The 21,283-nt window shown below is 35.1% G+C and overlaps 1 pseudogene; it reads left to right on the forward strand.

Moving 5' to 3' along the window:
- Window positions 1–1,054: 1,054 nt before the first annotated feature.
- Window positions 1,055–20,834, forward strand: LOC149774274 (uncharacterized; annotated as a pseudogene).
- The last annotated feature ends 449 nt before the right edge of the window (window positions 20,835–21,283 follow it).

Consider the following 21,283-nt stretch of genomic DNA (forward strand, 5'->3'; position numbering starts at 1 on the left):
GCAACAGAACTCTTTGTGGTTTCGTGTGACAGATACGCTGTGTCAGGTGGCGTTAGATGGGAAGGGTGTACTGGTTTTCCCGATGCGAGGGACCAGAGCTTCGCGACCATGGGGTCTGTGATTGATTGATGTGAGGGACCTTTCAACAAGCTGAGAGGGGCGGACCTTGCGTGGGCGCTTCTCTGGTCCATCGATTACAGAGAGTGGAACGGAGTTACATCTTGGACGTACAGTGGGCGCCACGATAGTTATATATATATATATATATATATATATATATATATATATATATATATATATATATATATATATATATATATATATATATATTGTGTTCTATATTGTTATTTTCACTATTGCTATCTGAGCAAATTTACATCCATTTGAATATCGTTATTTCAACGATACATTCAAATTTACATGCCTTTCAATATCGTTACTTGAACGACACATTCAAAGTTACATGCATTTCAATATCGATATATGAACGATACATTCAAGTTTGTTTATATTGGGGGTGTAGATCATATTCTTTCATTTTGTTGATCGGTGATAGGACTTAATTCACGTTTGTTAGAAATTCCATTTGTTAAATTTATGTTTCAGTTTTTTCTCGTTAATTGTTGTTGACAGTTCCATGTTAGGAACTTTATAATTCTCCATATCTTTTTATTCTTCATAATGGTGTCATATTTGTTAATATTTAAATTGCGTTTATAAATAAGCATCTTGTAAACGCAGTTGCTTTTGGTGTCTTCCCTAATCCAGTCCCAACCCGGCTTCATCTTGTGACAGTTGCCACTTAGATAATGCAGATGAAAGCTCTTCTTGTAATTCTAACCATCCTGGAGAAATATAGAATATAAATATATACAGATCACGGACTATATGTAGGAATGGTTTAGGATATGGATATGAATACATGTTTAGTAATTTGATATTGGATTAATTAGTTGTGTTAGGCATTTTAGTCATGTCTTACTAATGACTCCAGTGAAAGGGAACCTCAAACAAATATACGGGTGTGCAATTACAGAATTCTCGTGTTGTCGTAATGTCCTTAGAGGAGAGTATTTACGAGTTTAAGAAGCCTTCATATGGCTTTGAATATTGCATTGAAGTCCATGGAACTGGGGAACTTAGCATATTTGTAACCAATTTCCAGAAATTGGGGTTACATAAAGGGGAGAGGAGGGCTGGTCAGGTACATGCAGCAAGAAGAATATATATTACCTATACAGTTTGGTTGTTACATATCACTTTTAAAGAGATTTCACAAGGACCCTTCTTGACATGTTATCTCTAGAGATAGTGTAGTCACAAAAGAAGTCCTGAGGAATTTCGTTGAACCGATTTTGAGAGATCAGCTGGATGACGGAGGTTTCGTACGACACATGCCGTAAAGAGATTAAACCATAGACCCATCTTTTACATATTAACTCTAGGGGACAGAGGTCTATCCACGAAAAATGTCCTGACGAATTTCGTCAAGAGGAAACAGCAAAATAACGGACGCCCTCTGGGTAGCTGGTATTACCCTCCACCTCCACACCAAACAAAAACAACTACAACACGCAACGTTTAATAGATTGTATCGATAGTTTGTACTAATTAAACACCTGCTAAGAGGATTTTGATTTCAACCTTTAAACAATCGAATTCTTGTTTAAAACAATTTCGTCGAGGCGATTTAGGGAAATCTACGAGTAGATGGAGATCTAATTTTATTCAAAGTTTTCATACTGTTGGAACTGATCTCAAACTAGATAGTTTCCAAGAGGCGATGAAATTAAAGTCCTCTTAATCCGTGTCAAATTAGTTCAAGTTAGTGCTCAATTAGATCACATTTAGCGTGTTTTAAGTTCATCAGGACATAATTATATAGTCGCCTCTATCCCCTAGAGATGAAATGTCATTGAAGTGTTCACGTTTAAAGAGTGGACGTAATTGCCAAAATGTGGACCTAAGATATAATGTTACGGCATGCGTTCTGCTAGACATCCTATTTTTAGTCTCTAGTTTCTCTAAATCGGCTCGACGGATTTTCTTTAAACTTTTTATGCTTTTATAATGGAGCCTTATTTAGTTGCTGGATAAGAGGCGTTGAAATCAAAGTCCTATAAGAAAGGGTTCCATGAGTACAAACTATTTATACAGGTTATTAACACTTGCGTGTTTTTGATAGCCGATACACCCTAAGGACCCCTTATTTTGCTGTTTACTCCAGAACTTCAGAAATCCATTGTTTTTCCTTATTACATTTCAGTTACGTAGCGGTAGTATTTCACGCTTTAAACATATACAACTCAAACACTAAATATTGGGAACTCTTTTGCATGCGTTACCTCAGGCCAGTGAGTACATGTTTTTAAGCCTCATTTCGCCTGTAACCTTGCACCTTATATACCATCATAGGAACAAGACAAACCGTCTCTAGACAACGGAACCGTCCCTTCTCAATTACTCTATTGCACAATTTGCCAGCTTCCCATCAGGAATAATGCACACGGATTCAAATAATCGTTTCATACAGTTAGGTTTTCATAGGGACTATTCATTTCCAGGGACACTTATGGTTATTTGACCTGAACTCACTATAAATTAAACCATGTCATCCTGGAATCTCAACAACACTTCAATCTGTGACGTTTGCCCATATCAACTGGCTAATTAGTCACGCTGAGAACACTGACTTACCGAAATCAAAGAAGTGATAACTAAAATCTATGAAATCCTTAAAATAGAGAGCTATATGCAAATGGCGGAAGCTCAAAAATTTAATAGAATATCAAAGATGGGTCTATGTAAAAACTGTATAAAGAAGGGACTTATTAGCCCAAATGTAAACATAATATAAAATCTTACGTCATGTGTTGTGTTCAACTAACTTTATTTAACCGAGAATTTCTCGAAATTGGTACACTGTTAATTCTTCCACTTTTTCCAACTGTTATTTAGTTGATATCCAAGAGGCATTGTAATTAAAAACCTCTTAGTAGAGGTTCAATTAGTGCACAGTTTTGATACAATCTATCAACATTTTATGTTGTTCGTACCCGGTAGCCATTGTTATTACTTATCGACGATATTCGTCAGGACTTCATTCATGGCTGGACTATATGGCACAGAGATAAAATATCAGAGAAGGTCCATTGTCAGAACTCTTTAAGAGGAAACATAGAGGCCCATCTATATACGTAATGTACAGTCTTCTGATCGCATGTATTGTGTCCGATCTCTTTCATCTAAGCACAATTGCGTCGAAATCGTCTCGACGAATTTTCTTCTAAGGTGTCCTACTGTTCGGATATATCACTCTTTAGGGACTTTCAAACAGGAGTTAAAATACAAATTGTCAGAGTTAGGGATCAAACATCGCAAAGTATGGCTACAATCTAATTTTTGCTTGCATTAGACAGACATCGTCAGAAATGCTTTTTTGCAGACAAATATATATCTGTTTACAAGATATCGAACAATAATAAATGTTAAAATCATTTTAGTGGTAAACTGTAAGGAACCAGATACGGACTAAAGAGGTAATCCGCTATTAGACTTTATTATAACTATCATATATTAATCTCCGTATTCCAATAAATCGGGTCTACGATTTTTCTTTACACATTTCCTACAGTTGGAAGCGATCCCTAACTAGATATTGTCCAAAAGAATCTTTTCAATCGATTCAAGTTGTGCTCGTAGGTTGCCCCTTTTTTCACTGATTCCTCTCTATGCAATTCGTCATGACATGTTTCATGGCTTGACACTATCCCCTAGTGATCAAATGTTAGAGAAAGGTCCATGTAAATATTCGTTAAAGATGAGACGTATTGGCCCACCTGTAAAGGTAATACGTTATGTTCTTGTGGTAGGTGATTTACTCTTGCTCCTCCCTTCATGTAGCCCCGATTTCTGGAAATCGGTTAAAAGAATCTTGTTTGCTGACTTTGGCTTCTGTTGGAACAGATTCCTTAATATAAACTCACCATCAGACGTTGCAACAAACATCGTTTAGGTACGGGTTTAATTCGTTTTAAGTATTGATTGATTTGAAGCACACTTTTTCATACACCTACCCGTAAGGTTATTTACCCAGTTTCAAGGACTTCAAGACAACAGTCGACGTCAACTGAAGGCTTCCTAAACTCGTGATACTTGAAATAATTCTTCTCTTTGCACATTATTACCACAAAAGAGAAATCTCCAATTTCACACTTGTGTGGTTTGTTTTATGATTTCACGTTTACTTGAGCCATTTTTAAGCTTTTTGAATCCGAATACTATTGGTTCGCGCCATGTACAGCAGGACACAACCGAAACACCTAAAACAACTAATTACTCCTATCTCAAATTATGAATTATGTATACCGACCAATATCCTAACATCTTACTACACATAGTCCGGGATTTGTCTCTAGTCAGCTTTATAAAGCTGTTACCAAAGATCACTCTTATTTCTCTAACTGGGTTAGACCAACATCAATGCATGCCGTGAAGGGCTTTTAATCTTCAATAAGTAAGTTATAACCAATTACTTATTGAATTGTGGATAAGGAATGAATAGCCAAATGGATGTTAATAGGAAATAAGTTACCAAATGTATGTATAAATAGTCGAATCGGGAGTAAGTAACTGTTTAATTATTCCTTATTCAATCGGTAACTGGTTACTTATTCCTTATTCAACCGGGACATAATTGGCACTATATACTGCTAATAGAGCAGTGCTGTTGTCTATAGTTCAGGGACAATACCAGAGGTATATCATGAGTACTATCAGTCTCTTCTATCGAGGAAATCTGTGAAAGACAACTTCGTGTTCCCTATGTAACTTAGCATGAGGATAACCCTGATCATGATTAAACTTCATTTGTAGCGAGATCGGCAATTTTTTGGTGGAAAAGAAATTTAATTAATTCCCGTGCTGTTTAATGCTTATAATGTTTACGTCTTTATGCAATTGAGGAAAACATAAACATTTTGGAGAATACATAAATGTTTTTCCTTCACCAAAAAGATAATAGTGATTCATATTCTGGTCTATTAGTTTCATACTGAGTATACACGAATCCATGATCTTCCGTTAAATTGTTGAAAACGGCGAATGCTAGTGATATTTTCCAAGGGGATCTCGATGAAATTACCCTTATGACAATTCTGACAATTCTACTCGAGCATGGAGAAAATTTGTTTCTCATACTATTCCTGATTTTATATAACCTGTAGCATTCTTCGGCAATGAAAACAATCACTGATATGACAGTAAGTACAGTTTCCTTAATACATTCCCAAACATGTTGACGCAGTTTCGTCTTAATATGTAAAATGACCGTGCTAATGTATGCATGGTTTTCTCCGTTAAATTATTTTATTAAAAATATGTGCTATTGGTTACCGAATTATCTGGTACAAACGCTTTTGACATTTAAAGTTCTGGTAAAATATGCTAACTTTATTATACCATTTAGCATCTGACGGTAAAAGGTATTAACTGCTGATATAAACTTGTACCGACATGAAAAACAAACACGAGAGGGAGACTTGTTCTAGAAATGCAAACTGCGACTCATTAAAATTATAATATATTGAATCAAAGTTGATTCACAACAATAAATACTTTCGTTTAAGAAAAAATACTACATAATTTAGAAGGGCGCCAAACAGATTTTTAAAATCCACTTAAGTTCTTTCGCGATCAAAATCTCAAAATTTTAAAAGTGTAGTTAGCACCTTTTACTGTTCAAACCTCGACATATTGGTCCATTCAACCGAGTGATATAATGGTAGGGTAGGATAAAATAGTAGTTTTCGTTCGCCATGTGTGCTTACGTCCTTCGTTAAATAATTGAAAACTTCAACTGGTGGTGCAAATCCATAATATAAATTGTGTAGTGGTGTCACCACGTATGAAACCCAATGAGTGCCAGCACCTGTTGTCAAACCCATTTTGACAATACCTGTTTCATGTGTGTTTGAAAATATCGATGCAAGTTCATTTCGCATACAGACAACACGAAAATGCTTGACTAATTTTACCATTGCGAGTAAATAAAGCTTGGTTAATGGACGGATCAACCACGTGGCTTTTTGCATTTTGTACCGGTAATCTCAGACATTTTCACGACATTATTTGGCAACTTGTTCCTGGTAATCGAAGACTTCCTTTTTTATAAACCTACCTCGATGAGCTGTGCTACCGCCAACAGCCATTTGTCAGCCCACTCAATGTATCGCCGACAATCATGTTAAAAAGTGTTTCATTTTTCAACTGAATCCGTACTTATCTCATTTCTTATTATAACCCATCCTAACAACGCTGTAGTTTAAGTCGCCACTCAACCTGAAAAACTAGTATGTCTCTGTGCATAATTATCTCGTCGCTTTGTGTTCTGGTGCGAGTTTATGTGTTAGAGTTAACACAACGAAACGATCTTCAGCAGCGAAGCCTGTGAACATATTAATGGCCCGCGTTATTGTACGTGAACCACTAGCTCCATTCAGACAACTTAGTTTCTGACATACTTCACACGGAACGGGGTCACCCCCCCCCCCCGCTTCTAATTCTGTCAGCGTGTATCCATCAGTACTCGTTAACTCATTGTTGTACACAATGTTCCGGTTTCCCCATTATGAGTTACTGATACTCTTTTTCCAACTACAATTCTAAACTTTCTTATTACTACACACTGACGTTACAGCGACGAGCCGCCCCATAAGAACAATGGGAAGTGGGTGCCTTACATTTAAAATGGGGGTGGGCTGTTGGCTCGCCCTCCATGCTGATGCCACTAATTAATAGACTTCATGTTCTATATAGAAGGGCACTATATTATGTTGCCAAGTTTCTTGTTAGCAACATTTTCAATTGTTTGCTAAAATATAAATCAGGCATAGGGTAACATTTGCTTGACCTAAATGCAAGCAATGTCCTTTCGAACATAGGTAAAATATATACAGTGAGACGGAAAAAAAACAAATTATACGCTTTAGGCAGTCATTTATAATAATGCAACTCATTGCTAAAGCATAGTTTTTTATGTAATCTGAATGGAGTCCAGTCAAATTTATTGGTTCACAGTGTAAGCTCTATCAAGGCTTTCAACATTGTCTCGTTTGCTAGCATTCCTTGCTGTCTGAATGTTTCGTGTTCATGTTTCTATTTGTTTTAATATTATTACAATATACTTACAATTTATCGAAATCCTTGCTGGAATTTGCACTGACAATTTCAATGAAAATACAGCAGGTTATTATGATATTAGAAAAGCTTTATCATATATGTACTTAACCTCAACCACGTGCAGCTACGTTCCAAAGCATCAGATTTATAATAGAGATATATAAAGGGAACAAAAAACACAGATCAGATACAATTGACTAAAATGAAGATACGCACTGAAAGAAAATATTGCAAAACAGGGATCTTTGAAATGTATATGGATATATTATAGTTATCGAATGTAATATTTACTCTTAAATATTCACCTTTGACAAAAACAAAATATAACATTTTCAAAGTGTGTCATTCTGATGTAATTACATGTTGTTCAAATACGTGGAGAAATGATTTTACTCATCATTTTAATACCCGATTTCATGTAAATAAGTATCAAACATTTTAAAGATGGGTAAAGATACAAATTAAATATTGTGTGACACATTCTCAGCGAGATTTGCACCATAATCGGGGCTGTGAATGCAAATAATAATCCATTGTGAGTTAAATCAAGCTGTTTAATATAAACCATACAAGAAACATAACATGACTTATTTCCATATAGTTATGTATACAATGTATGTGTTGTCCGTGTCATTAATACATTAACACCTTAACAATTCCGTAAACTATGATGTCATTATCACACACTCGGGAGGGTGTTTAATCTTGAAATACAGGTAAAGAAGTCTTCAATTTTGGAGAAATATTCAATAATAATACACGTACAGTTACAACAGAATACATGGCAATATCCATTATGCTGCTCAATGTAAAGTGAAAACTAGTACTAAAATGCCGAAGAATACAAGGGCTTGACAAAAAGGCGGACTTAGGAAACTTACTCAGACATATTAGTGTTTTTCAAACTTTTGAAGCTCCGGGATATAACAATTGCGTACATCATATGGTGTATGTGTTTCTTTGTCGCTCTAAATACTACTATTGCTATTATTTACGTTGCTGTTGATGACCTTTTCTTATAAAAAGGCAAATATTTCCTTATGAGTAAAATCATCTAAACATATATTCAGTCAAACGTCATGTACAATGAACTGGTACACCATTGTTTTATTAGATTTGATTCATCGCTTTATCCTGCCATTGTCGTTGAAAATCAACATAACAAGTGCAAAATGTCGGTAAAAGGCCCAGCAATTCACAGACGTTATTGCCGCGTATTCAAGGTGGAATATTTGTAACTTTGAGGAATCGAATATCAGTCTTCGTTAAACCTAACTCTGGTATGTAACTAACCCATTGTCAACATTATTATGTTATCATCAATCTATACATTGGATGGTTCATTCATTATTTTATTTACTGAACCCATTCTTCTTTCTTGCTTTCTTGTTCGGATCAGATATGCATGCAAATGCATGTAAATATGACTACAGTTTTATTGAGGAAAACCGATTATCCAGCATACTAAGACTGACCGCTGTTATTTAAATGTATCTTCGAAAGTATTATAACTTATATGGAAATCATACAAATTGTCGTCTATAAAATAAAAACCTATGATGAAGGAAAAGCGTTGCCCGAATTTGCAGTAAATATCATTTCGAAGCAGAGGTCTCGAGCGGGTAATAGTCAACTCGTATAAGTACTCGTTACCACGCACATGTCTCAAACTATTTATTTTAAACTTGTTCAGTACTCACGCATTACTAGTTGTAAATAACATTGCAAATCTGGCATGTTCTAAATCACGGTAGGTAATTGATTTATGTGATGTTGTTTATAAATGAAACAATAAAAGACAGGAAAAAGCATATACAAATGAAACAAGATTATATTCTTAACCTGAATGAAGTATTTAAATAACTTATAATATATTCACCCTAGCGTTATATAGCCATGATTTAAAGTTATACAAATAATATTAAGAGTACCGTTTCAGCGATTACACAAGGCATGGCCTCATGTGATGTAATATAGCTTATACGGTAATACAATACACATAATTCAGTTATTTCACTGACATTGATACGTACATATGCATATGTAGAAGTAAACGATTTAGAATCATTTACCTGTTTGTATCCTTCCCTGTCGATAGATTAGTAAAACTATGAATTATGTATATTTGGCTAGATAAGCACTGTATTATATTACTGTTTCCATGAAAATATTATATAAATTAATGTTGTATGCTATTTGAACTGCACATATATTTTGTTTGATATTTATTAAAGTGTTTAAGTACATGAAAAGTTGATAATCACCGAATGTGAAAGTGGCCGCAGAACCCGATGTGTCCATATTTTCATCACGCAATACAGCTTGGAAAATCAAGATTTATTCCAATTTGGAACCTGTTAAAACTATAAGATGATAACATTGTCAAGAAAAAAAGCAAAGCTTCCCTCTAAACGCTATTAATGTATTTAACAAGCGGTGTCTTAGTTGAAATGTGGAATATGTATTGTATGTTTGAAGCCAAATTAATTTGGACACACATTGCAGCCCATCTTCGACAGAGGGAAATAATACAAGAATTTTTATATATCTATTTATTTATTCCTTCTTCCATTAGATGGCGATATTTGGTAAATGTTTATAGGAAACATGTTCCGGTACATATATAGAGATTGGAAAATGATACACTGTTTGCCTTGTTTTTGACAAAGTTTCCTTCTTAGGTTACTACTAAGACTAAATTCTGATGGGATCTGCCAGTTTTCATACAGTATTGTCTTTGATGGGACAGTAATACAGTAAAAATATGATTTTAAGTTCAAGCCGACACATTGCATACAATTTAACCATACGCCGACTTCGTTATGAGAAAAGGAAAACCTTTTTTGTCCGGTTATTATTTTCAGTCAATCAGTGACCTCCATTCTTTACAATAATGTATTGTATACACTACAACACCGAGGCTAGTTTCCTAGCTCATACATTACTCCACTGTCTGTGACCAATAGCAATATAGCTTAGCTTTGAAACCTTAAACCTATAGGTAATTACCCAAAATGTTCATTGAAAATGGCCATTGATGTTGAAGATCTGTTTCAGAAACTTTAACATACAAATTTAACTATGAATTACCAAGACTCTCGTTTAAGCAAGCGCGAAAAGCAAGAGATCAACTCATATTTTATCAGTTTATTAACATAGACCCATAGTAATACCATCCGAAAGTTTCAGTGTAGTTCAACTCTTTATAACTTCAAACACGTTAACTCAGTATGTTTAATATTAGTAGCTAGTGTCTCCTTTAACATTGCATTGTCAGAATCGTGCAATATTTTACGACACTGCACACCTGATGTTTATATTGCACTCACGTCCACGACTTGTGTGCCCAATATTATATTAGAAACTACTTCGTAAACAAGTCAAGTACACTCATGTTGTAGACGTTTTACGTTTTTATTGATTAAATTTGTTTATGAATGAACGAAAGCAGATATGTCGTGGACTGCCACATGCCTGTTTCATTGAAATATCCCGCATTAACCTTTTTGATACAATGTTTCGGATTTAGGCTAGCGATAGATGCCGGACAGGGAATAAAATCCTGGATTGCAACAAATAACATGCAAGTGAAAAGGCATAAACTTGTCTTCTTTAGCTGGTAATACGAATGGCAAAACATATGCTTGCAGTTTTACATCCTGAATTTCCTCAATAATGTACTTTCCTGGTTCTGCAAATCCAAATTGCATGAGCCATGTCAAGGGTTCTAATGCTTGATTACACAATTCGAAATTGTAATGTAATTTTTACTGCATTCCATGTGCAGTTATATCCTCCTTGCTGCACTAAAGATGAAAGGAACATTATATTCCATATCGTCTCTTTGATAATTACAATTGAAAGAATTTATATTTTTCCCATATTCTGTTTCCAAACAGTCAATGACAAAACAGAAACACACTTGCAAATGTCATCACGCTGTTCCATTACTGCTAAAATCAGACGTACTTCATGTAGAAATGACACAGATAAATACAGTCCATAATCACGAAATTTCGTGGAATCGAGAAAAATAACAAATTTTTTTCATTGCAGACCAAATGGAATAGTTCATTCACAATATGATTCTATATTTCAATTTTAAGTTGACCAAAACGTCATTTTCTTTCAAAAGTGATGTCTAGCGCGCGACTAAGTTCAATTTTTATCTGGGCGGAGTTATGTGCGCATTAATGATGTTTTTCTTGTGTACTGATGAATCTGCACTTGCGCATTTATTTTGGAATACAACATAAATTCAGTAACTTTGTTCCTTGAAATTTATTTTTGTTTATAAAATTAAGCCTTAAGTAGAATAAGAAAATGAGCGTATAATAAAAAGGTAACTGCATTTATATGGGAAAATATGAACTCATTTTATATATCCATCCCAAAAAATCTTTCATATTTTCCCATACAAATGCAGTCACCTATAATAATAAGGACCATTTATTTATCCTTAACGCTGTAGGTTTACATGTGGGACAGAATTAGCCCATTAGTTGAATGGTAATGCTAAAAATATGTCTGATATGTGGTTTACATTTTAGCCCCTTATGTAAATGGTAATGTTAAGAATGTATGCAGGTGCAAAAAGATGGGTCATAGTGTATTCCTCATGTATCCTACTGACCAAAATAGCTATAAAATACTAGGGTGGTATCGATTTTATGTGAAAAAGTGTAATCTTAAAATTTCCTTTTGTTTGCTATCCAGCATATGTAAGTACATACACACACATATCCACCATGTCCGTTTTGATTAACCTACATCAAACCATTACATACTCTCTAAGAAAAGGCTTAGGAGAGTTTATGTATGTACTATACGTTCATACATACCAGGCTTTGTCACTACTATATGGTCTTGAACTAAGTAAGAAAAAAGATCTAAAATCAATACGTGTTTGTAAAAGTCAACACCAAATGTATTTTTCTAGAATACAAAGTGGACATTTTGGAAGGACTTATAGTGTTGTGAATTATTAACACAAATAGTCTTACAAGTTCTAACAAAAGTCCACATGTATGAAGTTCCATCTGAATTCCACTGGTATTCCGATATTGAATGTGTTGATGTGCATATATCATCTAACGTGATATTGTGCCAGTGGCCTGGATTGCGATTATGTCCTCATAGTCTGTGCAAGTATCACCATGATATAATCGAAAATGCCCTACTCCGAATTCACTATAATTGCAAAATAATATCGTGTCCTATAATATTACTGATCATTTTGTCATTCTAGTGAATAATTTAAATAATTTAATCCACCTAAACTAAAAAACGGAAGACAACAACAAGACTGATTGCACATGGGATGCTAAAATATGAATGAGTATTTATTTCATGTTAACAACATTGATTTAAGAAGCTGACCCATTGATAGAGCCATAATGAACGTCAGTTGATTTTAAAACATTTTAAGTTCTCAACTCATTTAGGAATTGTCCAATGACAAGCCAATACAATAGGCTCAGATGAAGATAAACATTTTTACATCTATTAAAAATGATCCTGATTTTTAATATATGCTCAGAGAAATATTAACTATGTATTATGTCTTATTTGTTTAGATAAGAAATCGCCCTTGCCAGGAACATCATGACTTTGATTTTTGAGAAATTGCAAAATACGAAGACGAAGCTTAAGGAAGAATACAAACTGACACATTAAACTTGTGTTATATATTTATATATCTCATTGATGTTGTGTGTGACATGACGCCCTGAGGTGCTGTCAAAGTAGGCCATGTTGGTACTTTTTGTGACTTTCTTGTGCATTTCTTTCGGTAGTGATGGCAGTAAGAAAAGATTGAAATGACGTCAATTTGAACGCTGCTAGAAAGAAACGAATTTATGTTTTACTAGTTTCCTTGGACAGAGAATGTACGACAAAGGTGACGGGTAAATGACTAGATTTCCTTGTCGGCACCAACTGTGAAATAAATGTATACAAAAACTCAAATAAGTGGGAATGACGGTTTTTAAATCGATGGATAAATATTCAAGTGAAAATTGAGTGCCATCATCATACACATAATTTAAAAGAAGTTTTCCTAATTCTTATGCTATGACACTCGCGTACGATTTGTCTCTTGGACCTTTAAATAACGCCAAATAATGTGAACTGAGATTGAAGATGCGGTGCGCTCATTTTATTTTTGAATCAAATTTTGAGGAATGTGAATACTAGACATTGCAAATATCTCCTTTCCGTATAATCCAAAGCTTATTTTTTCTACGTCTTCTCTTAACATCTGATACAATGTTAATACCTGTATTTAACTAAATTCAGATACGATCACATCGTATTCGCGGGGAATGCGATTTGCAAGCGAAATCACTTGTTTGTGACGGAGTAACTTGTAAGGTGATTGTAACACTACATAACAAGCTGAAGAGGACGATAGAACAATAATGATTCTTTTCGATCAAACGTTGGAAAAATTTCGTTTTTCGGTTAATGAGTACTTGAAGTAACTATGAACATGTTTAAGTGATGGTGACGAAATGATGCCTTATACATTTGACGATTAACTGTTCGTAAGTTACTTTGAGAACGAAAGCTGTTGCCAAAACAACGATGTTTAGAATTCTGAGATTCCAGTCAGCGACAAAGAAATTTTATACGTTACTTATACGTTGACAATTTTTCAAAGTGTAACATCATCCATTTATTGGCATTTCAAAATCAGTGCAAATAATCAAAACACAAAATCACATAAGCTATTTTTGATTCCTTATGCAAATTTGGCAGACATTCAAATCGTCAAAGCTACATATAAATGATTAGGCCTGCAAATTGTTCGATCTATATGCGACATATGTAATCTATGTATATTCTCTGAAGTCCAAGTCTCTGATGAATTGCTTTCGCACAACCTCGTCGGAAATGTAGTTTCGTAAGGTTGTAATGCTTTGCTGTGACGTTACTGTACTACTGATATCGCAAAGCACAAGATCTACATCGTCTTCATTGAAATTGTAATCATCCATGCTCTTTCTCGTAGCTGTTATGTGAAGTTCGTCTTTACGGGTGCAATTTTGCACTAAGAAGCGAAGTTGGTGCATGCGCTTCTTCTTGTTTTTAATATATGACTTCACCATTAGCAAAACTTAATATAGTGTATTCCGTTGTTGATGCGTCCATTCTCATAACCGATCGTCTTCAATGCAAGAATGATTGTTTCCAGAGCGACCAATGTACATGCAACTGTCTCTGTCAATGCAATGGATTTGTTATACCAATGGTTCCAAGATAAAATATTGTTTAAAATGGGCTTTGGCCGTCACATACACTGCGATGATGACATTTCCAAAATCGTCAGAGAGTTATTGTGGGGGTAGGGTGCAAATTCCGCTACGTCTTCGCATTTCACTATGATCGCAGTCAACCATCATCTTAAGACTAGCCATGTGGTGTCAAAGTCAATTTCCATTAATATTTAATAAAACGGTTAAAGGTATCTGGTGGCACGTTGTATTTAACATCTTTAAATCGCGCTGTGAAGGTGTAGACTGCATTTCAAAACTTTTTGAAATTCACTTTTGGGGTCTCTAGAATTTGACAATAGTCGTTAGGAGCTACCGAACAAATTTTCTCCTTAACCGATCTTGGCATTATTTGTTATGTAAGGGAGATAGATGGTGAATACTGGAAGTCTCTACCATGGTCTGTGGAATGTGATCATATTCGTCATAAGCTGCCGAACTATGTTTCTTTTTGAGTGATCTTGATATTTTGATCTTGTTGTGGAGATATAATGTGTATTCCTGCTCGCCTATGTTATGTTCAAAATCACTGGTATGCATTTGGGGTAACACTCTACCTAGTGTATTTTTGTCAACGATCGTCGTCGTCGTTTCCTCTTGACGGTGTTTTGTGTGTGTTTGCTCTAATGGTTTTGTATTGATTCAAACGGTTGATTTTACTAGGGTGCAGATCGGCAACACGCCCTTTTAACCGAAGAGAATATATTCATTAATCTTTCAGCCCGCGAATATGGAAGAGTCAGTAAAGATCTCCATACTCTTTAAAGATTTGAAGAGTCATTCGAAACCACATACGGCAAGACTACGGAATATCCCACATGATTATAGTCACGATAACTGAAGAGCAAGTCAATAGAAAGAACAATTAGCTCCAGTATATCAAGCACAGCAAAACGATCGTCTAAGGCAAATCATTATGAAGAAAATAGGAATTTATATTCAGCGTGTTCCCAGCATGAAAAATAACAAAGAACTGGCACTTGTCAAAACTTCCATAAGGCAAGTGGAATGCGAGTAAAGAAATTCAGATAAAGATACAGACAATGCAATTAAGTGAACATTTGTAACGTGTTCTGAACTTCATCGTAATTCTGATTTAGCAAGAATAAAAAAAAGAAGAAAGCGTAAATGTATCTTTCTCTTATTTCATTAGTATTGATAAGATCTTCCCACTTCACACAATCGTGCATGAAGTCATGATGAGATTTAATTTGTATTTTATATGGAAATCATCGAGTAGAATGTATGCAACCCATATGTCATAGTCTATCTGAATGTATGGTGGGTGATCAAGTAGATGCCAGAGACAGGCTATATGGGTGTATGCGGAATGATAAGGATGGCTAAATTTTAGTGTACTAGCCAGCTGCCAGAGAGGACATGTGAAGTGATGCCGACTGTGTTACTCTTTCCTGGTTAACAAAAAGCAATAACCCTTTTCAGAACTACACAGATTGCTCTGAGATACTACTCAAACGTACCGTCGTTGTATACTTGCCTGTGTATTCTATGAAGTTTGCATCTATTCTTACAACGTAAACTTAAAATCCGTAACCTTTTTTTGCATGTGATTGTACGTTTATGAGGGTATTGTGTATCTATATAAATCCGTTTTGTGCCTACTTATGTGATATTATGTTTGTATTATATCGTGTAAATAAATGCTCCAACCCTATCATTATATATTATGCATGCTTGAAGTATTGTAATCTAATCATAAATGCCAAATAGCAGTGTGTTTGTCTCAAACATTATCTTCAGAAAAGAATGTAGCATTAAAGTGTCCCCAACATGATAAACCATATTTAACATTATAATCACATAGGGAAACATTGTGTCATATTCATTTAGAACCTCTGGACGTGTTCAACATTTCTATTCCATGAGGGTGATAACGGCCCCATATGTAAACTAGTGAATAGTGTTAGATAGGCAGCACTGGTCCAGAGTGATCCACGTCACCACATACTTTATTCACCATGACACACAGGCAGGTGAGGCTGATAAAACAAAAACTTTAGCATGACCAAACTTTAGACTTAAAATGTTATTATGAAGATGTTCACTTGAATGTTGGAACTGCTGTAGAAGATATGTGACTTTCAAACATTCTTAAGATCTGAATGCTGCTTACATCACCGTCCTTACCGTGGTTATTACAGTTCACCATCAATACACTTGTAACGAAAATGAAAAAGGAAATAAAACAGAATATACTTCTTTTTTGAAATAAAGCACGATTGTATCATATCATAATACAGACGGAGAAAATGACACAGATTACGTTCAAACGTCAATGACCGTTCACTCAACATGTTATTCATTGCAATCGGTTAATTATTGTATACCTCTGTTAATGTGCATATATATTGTATATTTCAGACCAGACAAGATGCACACAATTCCATTTTGTTATCTCTTGGTGATCACTTTGCTGGCAAGAGAATCTTTTGGTATGGCATAATTAATTTTATTTTTGCCTGTTTAATATCATGCATACACATTCTATTATAGTAATACTTATGGCTGGGAAATAGGCGCAACGATTCTTTTGTATAATGTTCTAATGTTTGTTTAAGTAAATTAAAACATTCAATCATTCCATTTCGTATTGAAGTTTGCAATATTTTTGTTTCCAATTGCTATGAATTGTGCTTATCACACTTTACGACTTTTCTAACCATAAGAAACACTCGTAGCATATTTGCGTTAATTGCAATGGTTCAGCTGGGGGGGGGGGGAGGTATAATCATATCCATTCAGAACACTTTACAGTCTTTTAAGATTATTATAAGATACAATATGTGCTTCGTATCTCGAACTGTTAGTAGAAAGATCAATTCAGATAAATAAAGAGAGAGAGAGAAAGACAGAAATATAGCTTATGAAATTGCAAATACCAATGTGGTTTTGAAGATGGAATGCACTCATTCGTGGGTTCAGTGTCGATGAAACATTACATAAATATATAAAGGACTTGTATTTACTATTGCCTGACCTTGTGCCCTCTTAAATATTTAAATAAAGATACGTAGAGAAAACTCAGTGGAGATGTAACTTAACAAGCAGGCAAAATGTATCCCTATTAAACCGTTTACATTGTCTTTTTTCTAGCGCCATACCATTAAAGAGTGTTCATTATAATTTTGCTTTCATGGATAATTTCAAAATTATGAGACAGACAGACATCCAGAGGAGACAGAAGTTACAAGAAATCAGTACTATTGGTTTCCCAGGTGGTGTGCGCTCAGCATGGAAGTATTATGAAATGAGTGTTTGGCATTTTCTGACCATTTCGGTCCCCGCAAACCGTTCTAGCCTCTAGTCCCTTTACATAGCCCATACGAGACCCATGCATGTTTAGGAATTTAGTTTTCCACACACGTGACTAGAAGCGTTTGTACAAGATATCGATCGATATTGCAAATTGGTTGTACAGCGACAGTATCAATCAATCGTTCAAAAAGGCTTTTGTGCAAATGAAGATTGATTATATTTGACTTTCACGCTGCTTCTCATTTGTGCACGTAACTATCGGAGATTTTCCATATCTGCCAGCACAATCTCAGACTTAGCGGTACTAATTATGGTATCCTCGATTGACACTGAATCTACTAAACTGATCGTGTTGAGATTCGTCTGTGTGGCTGCCAACAATTTGGAATAGGAGCGTCCTAGTGAATGTGATCCCACCGAAATTAATTTGTTTGCACCATCATAGGTACCTTTTTACTATTGATATACAACCGACACGAATACCGATTTATGCACCTTCAGTTGTTGATGTTGCCGTGATGCCAGTTGTACCAAGACCAACATTCGTTGCATTAGCAAGACCAAATATATAATCTACGAATAAAAATGCACGTTTGTATTTTATGATCAACGCGTTTATCTTGGTAAAGGGGCTCTCACAGTGCTAGTTCTACCAGGTGGCGTTGCTAGAAGACTCGGTTCATATCGACGGAGTAGCAATAATAATATGTCAAGAAGTTCAACTTATTAATCATGGACTCGTGCAGAAATAAGAGAAGAGTTAACGAAGAGAAATACCAAGGTTTCTGGTCGGAAAAATGAGCTCCATGAGAAGTAAGTGAGCGTACACTTTTAATAGCATGATCCAACCAAGGATGCACTGATGTATTTTAATGACGCCAACCTCGAAAATATGATATAGTATAATATGAGCAAAACTTACTCGAATACAAGTCTTATTTGCATGATGACAGTATGAAATATTGAATTAAATGATATATTGTATTAGTACTTGACCTGGATGCATCCAGTCATATAGATTCAATAATTTTTAAGTGCTAGACATCACTATAAACTGCCACACTGCAGATATCCTAGATATATTACTGAAAAATTGTTAAAGCTACGTTAAAAATCGTAAACACACACACACACACATACACACACACACACACATGTTAGTAACCATGTCTTAGGAAAGAACAGATCACATGTTTCTCTCTCTCTCTCTCTCTCTCTCTCTCTCTCTCTCTCTCTTAATCTCCAATCATATATACTACGTTTTCAAGGCAGAAGTTAATAAGTGCTTTAAAAAATGACTAAAAAACGTATATACACAAAGTAAAAATGTCCTGTCATTATGACATTTTATCTTTTTATTTGTGTCTATGAGGCAGTCTGGATTTTTAAAATCCCAAATTAGTGAACACTTTATATGTAATTACAACATTGAAATAAAACAAGCAAATTTCTTGCGAAAAAATAATCATAAAAAGCCTTTTAATCATTATCAAAATTAGTATTCAAATAATATAATAATTAATTGATTTTATGATTTATTAAAATGTCAAGTAATAATGATAATACACATTGAAAAGGGTCTAATTCTGGCCACTATTCACCACTAAGACTAACGAGAGTAAGTTATCTTCATTGTATACAGGAGGCAAACAATACAGTTTATGTACTTTGGCTGGTATCAGGGGACAAGCAAGACCAGTGAAATGAACAGTATGGCAAATGGTGGAACGAACAGCAAACAACTTTTAACTTTTATTGTATTTCTTTACAGATTGGAGTTTTATGATAAAGATTAAGTGTTTGGTACTACTGAGGCAGATTGCAAGCTGGCTATTCCAGGTCTAGTTAAGTACATGGAAGCCCATGTCGAAATGGCCAGCAATTTTCCCAATTCACCATGGGAAGGTTGACAGAATACCTGTCGTAGTATTGCAAGGACTTTAATGCCAAGTGCAGAGACATGTATGAAGAGAGGTACTAACGATGCTACTGAGTGTGTTCATACCCAGAGAGAGGTTTGACATTTATCTTTTCCACTGTATGGGCTGAATTGAAGAAGTAAGTAACCTATAAGGTAGACCTATCACTGGACGAAAACGGGATAGTGCAAGAAGCTCAGTGTGAATGTGGTGCTGGACAATGTCCCTCGGCCCAATGCAAACATGTTGTTACGGTCTTGTATGCAAGTTTCATTTTTTCACAAGGTGGAATCATTTTATCAGAACTGCTGTGCACTCAGGTACTGCAGACATTTCATAAAGCAAAGCAACACAAAAGGTTCTCCTCTCAAGGCACATCACCTGCAGAGCATTCGTGGAAATGATAGAACCCTGCAATTTGACCCATGCCCTACCAAATATCGTGCACAATAATCCTACCCAAATCATTTTAGAAATGTTTGTTTGAATTATAGCAGTTCTATACAGATGCCAGGACGCCACCCCCCACCCCCCGCTAACATACCAACATTTAGCAAAGAGCATCAGTGCAATACACAAACCATGGAATAACATTTTCGCGAAGAAGAAAACTTAACACAAATTACCAAAGGCCAGGCTGACCTAGTTGAGGAAGCAACACGAAATCAGTCCGCCTGTAAACAATGGGGCGACGCGAGGTTCATAAGGCACTGCCTCTAGTTTTGGTTCTATCTTTAAAGCTACTGAAAGAAAGGACAAACAAACCCTAGCTAGATTACTTTGCATGTGCCCGTCAATCCGCACTGCACCTATTCACCTTGGCATACAATATGAAGCAGTAGCCTTAAATAAATTTGAACAATTATAAGGTATCAAGACACAACGTTGTGGTTTATTCGTTAATGCAGCAACTCCATATAGGATAATTAATGATACTACTCTTGTGGAAGTGAAACGCCCATATGCAATCAAAGACAAGGTCATTAACGACAACACTATGTCTTACCTCAAGTTATCATCATCGGGCCTCACATTAGATACCAATCATGATTATTATTATCAGATTCAGGGAAAAATGTTTTGCCCTGGGAGAAAGGAGTGCAAATGTGTTGTCTTCACCATGAAGGAATTAAAGGTTAGTTCAATAAAATTTGACAATGGACTTTGTAGAAATGATGGTAACTAAACTTAAAGAATGTTTTGAAAGTCATTTCATAGAAGCATTAATCAATCGTCACTTTTACAAATAATATTACAATATTACGTCTGAAGTTTAGGATGTAACATTGCTGTATTTCCTATTCATCCTAGGTTTTATATACACTGAAACCAGTAGTTGATTGGAAGACAAATGCAATTTTTGGGTTCAAAATGATGCTTTATTTTAATGGTATATTCATATTTTATAAGCAATCACGAAAACCTACACAATAATCAGAGTGCATAATAGTATATCACTTAAATTATTTTGAAATTGTATCTTAACTGTGGTATGTATATAAGTACATGTATTAAAATACCGTAGTAACATCTCGCATCTTTGTTTTTATTCAACTTTTGTCACAGATTGCACATAGAACATAAAGATGTGTATGAGATACTTCAAAAGTGATCAGAGTGAGTTAGAATACCATT

This window comes from Sinohyriopsis cumingii, unplaced genomic scaffold (genome assembly GCF_028554795.1).
Source record: "Sinohyriopsis cumingii isolate HCF-2022 unplaced genomic scaffold, ASM2855479v2 utg000360l, whole genome shotgun sequence".
NCBI classification, from domain to species: domain Eukaryota; kingdom Metazoa; phylum Mollusca; class Bivalvia; order Unionida; family Unionidae; genus Sinohyriopsis; species Sinohyriopsis cumingii.